This window comes from Marmota monax, unplaced genomic scaffold (assembly GCF_021218885.2).
Source record: "Marmota monax isolate L192 unplaced genomic scaffold, Marmota_monax_Labrador192_F-V1.1 WCK01_AAM20220418_F8-fsc00015, whole genome shotgun sequence".
NCBI classification, from domain to species: Eukaryota; Metazoa; Chordata; class Mammalia; order Rodentia; family Sciuridae; genus Marmota; species Marmota monax.
The window spans coordinates 13,468,092-13,481,511 of NW_026692194.1; the positions used below are offsets into that span (position 1 = coordinate 13,468,092).

The window sequence follows — 13,420 nt, forward strand, 5'->3', positions numbered from 1 at the left end:
AGTGACATTTAAATTGAGGAGGTGCAACCTGTAAATTTCTAATTTATCACCACAAAGGGTCAGTTGAGAGTGATTCCTGCAGTGATTTCTCAGAAAGTTGAAATTGGGATATAATTGATTTCAAAGACAACCAAAATTACTTCATCCATCAACATTTCTATTCCTGACATATTTTTGTAATCATGTCGAAAGAGCAGTTCTCAAAAGGATACAAATTGTTAACTTCCACAAGGGAAAAGACCTAAATAAGCTAATTCAATGATTCCCTTATAGAAGGAATACTTCATAAGCTAAAGATGTGGTTAAATAATTATTACTAAACTGGATTCAAAATCATTAGCCAGGGGCTGGGGATATGGCTCAAGCGGTAGCGTGTTCTCCTGGCATGCGTGCAACCCGGGTTGGATCCTCAGCACCACGTACAAACAAAGATGTTGTGTCCGCCGAAAACTAAAAAATAAATATTAAAAAAATTCTCTCTCTCTCTCTCTTAAAAAAAAATCATTAGCCACCAAACTCTTAATGTATTTAGCTGACTTAGTAGCTATTTCTCAGAAGAGGCTTACATCTTATTACAATTTATCAGAAAATTACTTAAGCATTTTATCAGGAAGGCATGTTTCCTTCCCAAGTATCTCAAGTTTGGACCAATTTTTCTTTATCAAAATCCACTTTAATTTTTACAACTCAAGAGGACATGAAATATTAAAGCTTCTTCCCTCTCCCAGCCCAGTACTGCTTAGGGTAAGTGAGGGAGAAGGCATGATTGATCCCTCCCTTGCCTCATTTTTCCCCTAGGTAGCTGAGAATTAGAAGAAATGGGCTCTCTGGGAATGGCAAATATTGAAGGTTGATTAATTCTTTTGCAGAATCCTTTTTTGAAGGAAAGTATGTCTTTACCCCACTAGGAATTCCTGGTTGCTGCTCCCTTGATAGAGAATCCCTTTACTCTGTACTTGTTCCATCCCAGCTTTGTATTAAATGGCACCTCCAGATTCTTTCTGCTGAGACTAACCCCCAACAAGAAGACCATCTGGGCGGGATCCACTTTAAACTGACCATAAGAACAGATCTCTCCCTGCAAACACATCTAATTGCTGGAACTCCTATCTCTGCTGTACCATTAATAGAAGTCATAGAGTGCTCTGAGTTCCACTGCCTCTCTTTGCTCTGCTTGGTAGGTGCCAGCCTTTCTTCTTGACTTTACTTAGGTAAGGCTCAACTACCAGTCCCTTCTAGCTCCAAGGAGTAAATGCCAAGCTCTCAGAGGTTCACTTAAAGTCCCTTCTCACTGAGCTGGGGGTGAAAAGAAAACACCCTACTTCTCTCTCACTGTAAAAGGAAAATGCCACAGCTTATCAGAGACTTTTCCCAAAGCAATCCTCTAAAACCTAAGATGAGTGTTAGTCTAAGAGGTTAAAACCCATTGAAATGACCCTTTTGCATAACACAGGGCATTTTTTCAGTGTCTGTTCTAGGCTAAAAGTGAGACAAAAGGCCCCTATTCAAATCAACAGACTTTAATAAATAAACCTTGTTTAGATCCTGATCTGAGTATATTAACAGAAAAGGACTTTTTTTTAAACCCATGCTATTAAATATTAATAGAATCTTCATTAACATTTTACATGTGACAATGGCATTGTGGGCATATTTTTTAAGCCCTTATCTCTTAAAGGTGTACTGATATACATGAAGGTGCTATGATATAATATTTGGGACTTGCTTTTAAATCCTCAAGAATAGGAATTAGGACAGTTTATTAGAATAAACTTAGCAAATTGGTGATTATTGAGGCTGGGTCATGTATACAGGTTCATTTTAGTCTTCTGTAATTTTGCATATATTTGAATTTTTGTAAAATTTGAAAATAAATTTTAAAATTATAAAAAATTCATTTTCATTCTACAAAATAGACCTGACTGGTAATCCTCAAAACTGTAAAAGTCATCAAAATAAATCCTGAGAAACATCTAAAAGGTGCCTAGGAAGATGATGTTTGGGAATAGAAAAAGAACGTAAGGTAAAAACTGAGGAAATCTGAACATGAAGTATGGACTTTAGTTAATAATTAGACATCAAGTTGTGTGCATATCCAAATATAGCATAATGAATCCCACTATACTTACCATGCACTAATAAAATTAATTAGTTTTAAAAGATATCAATATTGGTTCATTAATAGTGAAAAATGTACTATGTATTATTAATAGTGGCACAAATGTACCATTTATTATAATAATATGTGAATAGTTGGGGAGACTGAGGGGTACATGGAAGCTCTCTGCTATCTTCACAATTTTATAAATCTAGAATTTCTAAAATTAAAAGTTTGCTTTTAAAAAGTACTTTTTAATATCCAGTTACTTATTTTTATAATAGCATTCCAAAATAATTTCTCACTGAAGTTCATTATCAGAATCACTGTTTCAGAATTATGGACACATAATTTAAATTTTTAATCAACTGCTAAGTCATGCTCAGGCAAAGACAGATCAAATAGTTGACTTTCAAAGCAGAAAAGCAAATCTTAACTGACATAAAGAAACACAAGCAGATAATCAAATTTGCTAATATTTCCATTAATGAAGAGAATGTGTTACAGAAACATTTTATTTCCAGAAGAAGAAATAATATAAAACACTTAAGCACATATCTGGAAGTGAGGAAACTGTGGAAAAATATGATTATGATTAGCACTGGGTGGTTTAGAAAACATGAAATATGCATCTGTAGGTATTATGGGATGGGTAAAGTTAAGACTAACTACAGATAACAATGCTTGGACATATCAAGGTAGCAACTAACAGGAAAGCCAGACTCTGAGCTATAGCACAAAGATGGGGAAGGGCCACACCTTTAAATGACAATTCAAACAAGTAGGTAACACTTCTTTTTCTAATAACCCCCATTCATGGACTTCAGCCAGTCTCAGGTTTGCTGTTCCTATGAAAGGAGCTTTTGTCTGGAGAAGGGCATACTTTCTCACATGAAACACACACACACACTCCCTACAAGATGTAAATCAGCTTTACCTTCAGGTCTGGGCTAATGTAACACTGAGGGTCCTCCAATCTAGTGAAACTATAGAACATTGAAGAAGACGTCCCATGTTCATGGATAGGCAGAATTAATATTGTTAAAGTGGCCATACTACCAAAAGCAACATACAGATTCAAATGTAATCTCCATCAAAATACCAACGACATTCTTCACATAACTAGAAAAAAAACAAAAATTCTAAAATTCATTTGGAAGAATAGAGACCCAGAATAGCCAAAGCAATCCTAAGCCAAAAGAACAATGTTGAAGGCATCACAATACCTGACTTCTAATTATTGCAGAGAAAAAAAAATTACTACAAGGCCATCATAACAAAAACTACATGGTACTGGCATAAAAACAGACATAGACCAATGATACACATTTGAATAATCAGAGACAAACCCACTCATTTACAGTCATCTGATCCTTGACAAAGGGGCCAAAAACATACACAGGAGAAAAGACAGCCCCTTTAACAAATGGTACTGGAAAAACTGATTATGCATATGTAGAAGAATGAAACTAGACCTTTATCCCTTACCCTTGCATAAACATCAAATTGGATCAAAGATCTGGGAATTAGACCAGAAACTATGCAGCTCCTAGAAGAAAACATAGGGCCAATACTCGTAACATATAGGCACATGCAACAACTTTCTCAGTAGGACCCCTAAAGCTTAGGAAATAATTTCTAAGAGTTAATAAATAGGATGACATCAAATTAAAAAAGTATTTGCACAGCAAAGGAAACAATTAAGAATGTGAAGAGAGAACCCACAGAATGGGAGAAAATCTTTTCTAGCTACTCATCTGACAGAGGATTAATATTCAGAATATATAAAGAACTCAAAAAACTTTACACCAAAACTCAAATAACCCAATTAGTAAATGGGCAAATGAATTAAGCAGACACTTCTCAAAAGAAGAAATACAAATGGCCAACAAATATATGGTAAAACGTTCAAAACCATTAGCAATTAAGGAAATGGAAATCAAAACTACATTGAGATTTCATCTCATACCAGTCAGAATAGCAGTCAAGAATACAAAAAATAATAAATGCTTTTTACACTGTTGGGATTATAATTATACAACTATTATGGAAATCAGAGTGTAGGTTTCTCAAAAGAGTAGGCATGAAAACACCATATGATCCAGCTATACCACTCATTGGTATTTATCCTAAAGAATTAAAGTTATCATACTACAGTGATACATGTATACTCATGCTAATAGCAGTGCAATTCACAATAGCCAAACTAAGGAACCAGCCTAGGTGTCCATCAACAGATGAAGGATAAAGGAAATGTATACATACAGAATGGAATTTTATTCAGCCATAAAGAAAAATGAAATTATGTCATTTTCAGGAAATGGTTGGAACTTGAGACCATTATGTTAAATGAAATAAGCCAAATTCAGAAGGCCAAGGGTTGAATGTTTTATCCATGTGGAAGCTAAAGAGGAAAAAGGAAAAGAAAGGTCAGGGGACAAGGATCTCATGAAAATCAAAGGAAGATTATTAGAGAAAAGGGCCAGGGGGTGGGAGGAGTGAAGAAGTATTGGGAGTGATAATGGCCAAATTATATGATTATATTATGGCATATATAAATATGTAACAAAATCCCATCATTATGTACAACTATAGTGCACCAATTTAAAAAAATGTGAAAAGAGAAGAAAAAATCCTCTAGGATAACTCACCTACTTCTTGAAGTCCTTGGTATAACAGTGGATTGGTGCACACATCCATTCCAATCTCTTTTTAGTTTGCCATTCATTTCCCTAGGGCTGAAAAGTTTAAAGCTACAACCTCTATTCTTACAATTAAGATCCCACATGTGATAGTTTCCACCAGCAAAATTAACATGATAGATGTTGAGGGAGGGCATGAGTGAGGGAGGGCATGGTGGTTCTGTAAGCGTAGTGTTGGAAGAATCTAGTTTTTCTGTGGCTTCCAGAGCACCAAGAAGCATGATGCAGGACTTCTATTTTACTAGCTGATATTACAGCAAGTAGCAAGTTATGGAGTGGCAACTTTCTGGATATGACAGTTTCCAGAAGGTTGCAGTTTTCAATGATTTCAGGGAATGCAGTCTTTTATTATTTATTTATTCTCTCTCTCTCTCTCTCTCTCTCTCTCTCTCTCTCTCTCTCTCTCTCTCTCTCTCTGTATGTCTGTGTGTGTGTGTGTTTGTGTGTGTGTGTTTTGCTTGGGATCAAACTCTAGGCCTTGCACATGCTAAGCAAGAACTCTACCACTAAACTACATCCTCAGCCAGAAGGCAGTTTTGAATGTAGCAGCAGCTGATGCAACAGCTTCCAAATCAAGCACATGTTTTCTGATTACAGAGATATCAGAATCTTCCTTGATGGCCCAATTTACATTGAGAGTCAATCCTGAAACCTCAGGCTCAAAGGGTTCTCAGCCCTGGCTGCACATTCTAATCATGAGGGGAGCTTATCAATAATATTCATACATGTGTCCAAAGGTTTTGATTCAGTATGCCTTCGCTGGATTCTAGAATTGGTGTCTTAAAAAGAAGCCCAGCCGGGCATGGTGGCGCACACCTGTAATCCCAGCGACTCAGGAAGCTGAGACTGGAGGATTGCTAGTTCAAAGTCAGCCTCAGCAATAGCAAGGTGCAAAGTAACTTAGAGAGAACTTGTCTCTAAATAAAATACAAAATAGGGCTGGGGATGTGGCTCAGTGGTCGAGTGCCCCTGAGTTTAATCCCCGGGACCCTCCCCGCAAAAAAGCAGCCCAGATTCTTGTGATATGAAGCTAAGGTTGAGAGTAAATGATCTCAGAATCTCTCTCCTTAGTCCTGCCAACAATTCCATAAGCCATTTATACCCAATGTTAAATCCCTTTCCGTTTAAACTATCTAAATGAATATACAATAACTAAACCTTGACCAGTGCAATGCATGCAGGCAAAATGTTCACAATTGGAGTAGATCAAAATAAGGCAGAACAAAAGTTCAAATATGCCACCCACACACACCCCCTGTCAATAAAGGAGCCTTAAAATTTTCAATACTTATAAACAGGAGAAATACTAAAAATGGTAATGAAATTAAGCCTGGAGCTTTTGAAAAATAAATTGTTGTTGAAAGTCTATTATAAGATAAAAGCTTAAGTGATCTATATTCTGCACATTAGTTATATCTTGCTTATTTATTTTTATTATCTACTTGCAGTTACGCTGTTTTATTTTGTTAAAAATTAATGAAATAATTACTTTGAAAAGCACTCTTCCAGTGCTCTGATGATTTCAATGAACCATAATTTCTGGTCTGTTGCTGCCACCTACCAACTATCCAAGGCAAAGCAGGTCGTGTGAATAGTTTATTCTTTCAGGAACGTTAGTGCCTCCTAAATTGTCTCTCATTTCAGTGCCACATCTTCAAAATACCTTCATGCTCGCCAACCCCAAGTTTAAATGCTGTGAGGGCTCCTTACTCAATAGAAGACTTAAACATGAGAGAATCTTGACCATGACTGACTATTAGATATGGATGTTATAGGAAAAGCAAACTTAGGGAAATTCATTCAGTAAGTGGTGTTTGAACTCTGATCATATGCTAGGCATTATGTTCCAAGTACACTTATGTACTGTTTTAGTCAGTTGGTTTTTTTTTTTCTGCTGTGACTTAAAGACCTGACCAGAACAACAGTTTTTGCAATATGGAAAGATGTCATATAGAATTACTTACCTTTCCCTTACTTTTCTGGAAAAAAAATTGGTAATTATGATGAATGTAGCACAGTGTTGATAATGCTGCATTTAAAAACATATTTTGCTGTTGGATTAATTTCCTTTTCAGTCAGTGAATAGTGCACAAACTTAGGCTTGTAGAAGCATTTTATAATTGTTAAGACACTTATAATAGACCATCTACCATTTGATTTTTACAAAACACTGTAGACTGTACAGCAGGTACTATCTCTATTTTAGACACAAAGAAATAGTCTGAGGACATTTGAGGGATTGTCCAAGATCTTGGACATCCAGGCACAGAACCTTATCTAGAACCTGATTTCTTTTTTTTTTTTTAAGAGAGAGAGAGAGAGAGAGAGAGAGAGAGAGAGAGAGAGTTTTAATGTTTATTTTTTAGTTTTTGGCGGACACAACATCTTTGTTTGTACGTGGTGCTGAGGATCGAACCCGGGCCGCACGCATGCCAGGCGAGCGCGCTACCACTTGAGCCACATCCCGAGCCCCTCTTTTTTTTTTTGTGATAAAATTCTAAGTTTTTTGTTTGGTTGGTTGTTTTTGTTGTTGTTGTTCTGTTTTTTGGTATCAAGGATTGAACTGAGGGGCACTTAACCACTGAGCCACATCCCCAGCTCTTTTTGTATTTTATTTAGAAACAGGGTCTCCCTGAGTTGCTTGGGCCTCGCTAAATTGCTGAGGCTGGCTTTGAACTCCCAAACCTCCTGCCTCAGCCTACGAAGAGGCTGGATTACAAGCATGTGCCACCATACCTGGCCAAAAGTTCTTTCCAGTCTGCCACACCAACTGGGAGTATTCTTTCACTCAATAAATATTTGCAGAGTGACCTACATGTGTATGTAGCTGCTAGGGAGAAGGTGGTGTCCAGTTTTAAATCTAGGGCTGCATTAGGGCGTGAAGATATTGTCAAGAAAGTCTCTGGGAAGGTAGTCTCTGAAAGATGGATAGAAATAAGCCAAGAGAAAAGGTGGGAAACTTGACCCAGGCAGAGGGAATAACATAGAGAACACCTGAGTTTTCCAAGTAGAAGGAGTTGAAAGAAAGCCACTGTGACTGAAACATTATAAAAATGAGGGAAGGTGCCAGGCGTGGTGGTGCACGCCTGTAATCCTGGTGGCTCTGGAGGCTGACACAGGAGGATCACAAGTTCAAAGCCAGCCTCAGCAATGGCAAGGTGCTAAGCAACTCAGCGAGACCCTGTCTCTAAATAGCACTAGGAATGTGGCTCAGTGGTCAAATGTCCCTGACTTCAATCCCTTGAATTCAATCCTGAGTACCCCCCACACACACACACAAAAAAAATGAGGGTAGATGGCACAAATGTGGCTATCAATCCAGGCAAGGAGAAACCTTTACGTGCCAAACTTTGTAGGCCACTATAAAGAGTCTGGTTTCTGTCCTGAATACAGTGGGCACTCAGTGAAGACTGATCAGGCTCTACTGTTCTATGCTTCAAGTCAGAAAATTTCCTGAGCCAGGGGGAAAAAGTCAACATAAACTGTCCAGCAGCTGAGCTGGACATTTCCCTTTTCTCAGGTCTCAGCACACAAAGTTCTGACTACTTTAGTCCATTTCCAATGACTTTAAACATCTGGAATTTTATTTTGTTTTCTTACCCAATTTTGCTAGTTGTCCTTAGCTGGTGGTTGGTTTGATGCTAGCTAACCTGAAGCAGAAGTCTTCTCTTGCTTCCTCTGTATTTCACCACTTATGTCACCTCAACTCTTTTGCCTCCTGAATTGTCCTTTAGTCTCAGCTAAGGATCTTGCCTGATCCTTCAAGGAAAAAATAAAATCCAAAAAACCTGCTAATTTCTAGCATACATGATGATAGAGAGCCCCCAAGTATCCCCTACAGTTAGGCGGGGGAAAAAAACTTGGAATACTAGAAAACACACACAGCCAGGACTTGAGAAGTGAGCCCTACATTTGTTGTGGCTTTTGCCTTTAGGACATTTACAAAATCTTCAACTGTGCTCTCTCCACTTCAAACTACCATAAGCTAAGCAGATTACCCCTGCCATGCGCTTCCACCAGGATGTTCTGCCTCACCTCGGGCCCAGAGCATGGGAGCTGGCCAACAGTTTCATTTGAAACTGTTCAAAAAGATGTGAAGAAGCTGTATAAAGCTGTACAGCCTGGGAATGTGTTTTAAATTAAGAACAAAATTGGAGAAGACACTTTCAGCTCTGTTTATTTGGCCAAAGCACGGTTACAAAGTAGGATCTGAAGAGAAAATTGCTCTAAAACAAACTTAATTCCAACAAGTCATCCTATAAGATTTGAAGCTAAGAGATGGGCATCATTACCCTAAGTACATATATGAAGACACAAAAGGCATGAACATACTTTGTATACAACCAGAAATATGAAAAATTGTGCTCTGTGTGTGTAATATGAACTGTTATACATTCTGCTATCATATATAACAAATTAGAATTTAAAAAAAGAAATGAAGCTGAACTGCAGTGTCTAACTGTGGCTGGGGGAAGACAATGTCATGGGAGTTAAATAGTGCTTTAGAAAAAATGATCATGTGGTTGTTGCTGTGCCATATCTGGAGCATGAGTTCTTTTTGAACATTTTGAATTCTCGTTCTTTTAAGAAGGATGGGAATATATGTTTAATCTATTCAAAGCTTTGAAATATATCCGTCAATCAGGCGGTATAGTGATACCAGACTTCAAACTATACTACAGAGCAATAGTAACAAAACAGCATGGTACTGGTACCAAAACAGGCGGGTGGACCAATGGTACAGAATAGAGGACACAGAAACCAATCCACAAAACTACAACTATCTTATATTTGATAAAGGGGCTAAAAGCATGCAATGGAGGAAGGATAGCATCTTCAACAAATGGTGCTGGGAAAACTGGAAATCCATGTGCAACAAAATGAAACTGAATCCCTTTCTCTCGCCATGCACAAAAGTTAATTCAAAATGGATCAAGGAGCTTGATATCAAATCAGAGACACGCCGTCTGATAGAAGAAAAAGTTGGCTATGATCTACATACTGTGGGGTCGGTCTCCAAATTCCTCAATAGGACACCCATAGCACAAAAGTTAATAACTAGAATCAACAAATGGGACTTACTTAAACTAAAAAGTTTTTTCTCAGCAAAAGAAACAATAAGAGAGGTAAATAGGGAGCCTACATCCTGGGAACAAATCTTTACTCCTCACACTTCAGATAGAGCCCTAATATCCAGAGTATACAAAGAACTCAAAAAATTAGACAATAAGAGAACAAATAACCCAATCAACAAATGGGCCAAGGACCTGAACAGACACTTCTCAGAGGAGGACATACAATCAATCAACAAGTACATGAAAAAATGCTCACCATCTCTAGCAGTCAGAGAAATGCAAATCAAAACCACCCTAAGATACCATCTCACTCCAGTAAGATTGGCAGCCATTATGAAGTCAAACAGCAACAAGTGCTGGTGAGGATGTGGGGAAAAGTGTACACTTGTACATTGCTGGTGGGACTGCAAATTGGTGCAGCCAATTTGGAAAGCAGTATGGAGATTTCTTGGAAAGCTGGGAATGGAGCCACCATTTGACCCAGCTATTCCCCTTCTCGGTCTATTCCCTAAAGACCTAAAAAGAACATGCTACAGGGACACTGCTACATCGATGTTCATAGCAGCACAATTCACAATAGCAAGACTGTGGAACCAACCTAGATGCCCTTCAATAGATGAATGGATTAAAAAAAAATGTGGCATTTATACACAATGGAGTATTACTCTGCATTAAAAAATGACAAAATCATAGAATTTGCAGGGAAATGGATGGCATTAGAGCAGATTATGCTAAGTGAAGCTAGCCAATCCCTAAAAAACAAATGCCAAATGTCTTCTTTGATATAAGGAGAGTAACTAAAAACAGAGTAGGGACGAAGAGCATGAGAAGAAGATTAACATTAAACAGGGATGAGAGGTAGGAGGGAAAGGGAGAGAGAAGGGAAATTGCATGGAAATGGAAGGAGACCCTCAGGGTTATACAAAATTACATACAAGAGGAAGTGAGGGGAAAGGGAAAAATAATACAAGGGGGAGAAATGAATGACAGTAGAGGGGGTAGAGAGAGAAGAGGGGAGGGGAGGGGAGGGGAGGGGGGATAGTAGAGAATAGGAAAGGCAGCAGAATACAACAGACACTAGTATGGCAACATGTAAATCAATGGATGTGTAACTGATATGATTCTGCAATCTGTATACGGGGTAAAAATGGGAGTTCATAACCCACTTGAATCAAAGTGTGAAATATGATATATCAAGAACTATGTAATGTTTTGAACAACTAACAATAAAAAATTTAAAAAAAGAGAAATATATCCATCAGTTTAGTATTGTTCACCATAATGTTAAGTCCAGCAATTTTTTATATAATAAGTGCTTGAAATAATACGCTTTAATAGACTTTGATTTAGCCCTAAGAATTCATGATACAAAAAGAGCTTCCCAAATTTGTCCAGTCTAAAACTCAGCAGGAGAGTGGTTCACAAAACAGATCTTATGTAATCACAGCAAATAGGATTTCAAAGAATGGCCCAGCACCTAAGAAAATTGAATCAGTAGTCCCCCCACAAAAAAAAAAAAAAAAAAATCTGTCAAAAAAAACTACACAGATGTACAAATTCAGATTAAACAAGGAAAAGATGGGAAGGAAGGATCTGTAAAGTCTTTCTGTCCAGAACTCTGTTTTTGGAAAAAGAAATTTCAATATATATAACTCTACTTCACATGAGAGCCCTGCAGTAAAATTTATAAAGCAAAGACTATGAATGTAATATTGAGAATGTTAACAACAAAAAGAAGGCTATTACTACCCAAAAAAGTTATGAATAGTGGTGTGATAAAGAAAACTACCAGTTCTTGCCCAGATAACCTAACCTGTGATTGCTATCCAATGGATAAAGTTTGCAATATTTGCTTTTCAAGGGGTCAGCAGGTTGGCCTAGGACAGGTATACCAGGATTCAGAGCACCAGAGGTACGATAAAGCATCCAGAATACTGTAATTGATTGTGGTCTACAGATGTCACATTACTTTCTTTGTTTAGTGGATGATACCCATTTATTATTATTATTATTAGTTGTTCAAAACATTAAATAGCTCTTCTTCTTCTTCTTCTTCTTTTTTTTTTTTAGTTGTAGTTGGACACAATACCTTTATTTCACTTATTTATGTTTATGTGGTGCCGAGGATCTAACCCAGGGTCTCACAAATGCGATACGATCACTCTATCACTGAGCCCCATTACATAGCTCTTGACATATCATATTTCATACATTTGATTCAAGTGGGTTATGAACTCCCATTTTTACCCCGTATACAGATTGATATCCATTTTTTAGACGAGATCGGGCGCGTTCAGGGTGGTATGGCTGTAGACTGATATCCATTTTTTAAAGTAAGTGATGATTTAACTGCTTTAGCTCAAATTATGACAATTTGGGGATCCAGTGAAACCACCCAGGCTACCAAAACTTTTGACAAATCAATATTATGTAGCAAAGAAGTCTCAGCACAAGACTTGAGGAAACTATGAAAGACTCAGGGGTCTAGATTCTAACACTCCCAAAATAACAAGTCATATACAAGGATGTACTTATGACCCAGACTTTTTAGAGAAGACTGACCAGAAAGCTTCTTCTGTCATACAAATGCTCAGGCACATCACTCAGGGAATTCATTATATAAAGGGGACAGTAATGAAGTCATTTTGATAAGTATACTGATTTAGAAGACTGGGATTAGATAGCTAATGAGCTTACAACCTGCTTAATAAATTTCTAGATTTAAATCCATCTTCAAAAATAAGAGAAGCAGGGCACAGTGGCACAATCTATAATCCCAGAGACTGAGGCAGAAGAATCCTGAGTTCAAATCAGCCTCAACAACTTAGCAAGGCCCTAAGCAACTCAGTGATATCCTGTCTCTAAATAAAATATAAAAAAGGGCTAGGAATGTGGCTCAGTGTTTAAGTGCCCTTGAGTTCAATCCCAGGTACAAAAAAAAAAAAAAAAAAACAGAATAAGAGAGAAGATATTGGCCACATTATATTCTTATATTGTGTGGAAGTATAAATATGTAACAACAAATTCCATCATTATGTACAACTATAAGACACTAATAAAAATGTGGAAAAAAAAGAATAACAAACAAGAAGCTTGTTGCATCCATTTTTTAAAGATATGAGCTTGCAGTGGTAGTTCTTCATTAATGTTACTATTGTGTACTGCGAAGTGGGAAAAATAGTTTTTCTAATAATCATGAGTTCTTGTTTACAGACCAGAGCAGGAAGAAATTTTTTTTTTAAATATTATCTGATCTAGTGGTTGATTTTAAACTACAGACTAAGATCACCTAAAATGCTTGGAAGAGTTGTTTGGACTAACAACATGATCTTTGCATTTAAACCCACCCAAGTTGAATCAAAGCTTTAGTTTCTCTAATTACTTTTCACTGCCACATAAGAAAAAGAAGCAGTTTTAGCAAACCATATGGGTTCAAGGTCAAAATCTTAAAATTAATGGATGTGATAGGAATTAAATGAGTCAAAAGACTTAGTTTCCTGATTCCTGAAAGCATGAACTATGTGTCCTTTTGGAAATTTCAACCT

The 13,420-nt window shown here is 37.2% G+C and overlaps 1 pseudogene; it reads left to right on the top strand.

Annotated features, from left to right (window-relative positions):
• Positions 1-12,199: 12,199 nt before the first annotated feature.
• LOC124077737 (cell division cycle 7-related protein kinase-like) lies at positions 12,200-13,010 on the top strand (annotated as a pseudogene).
• Positions 13,011-13,420: the final 410 nt, after the last annotated feature.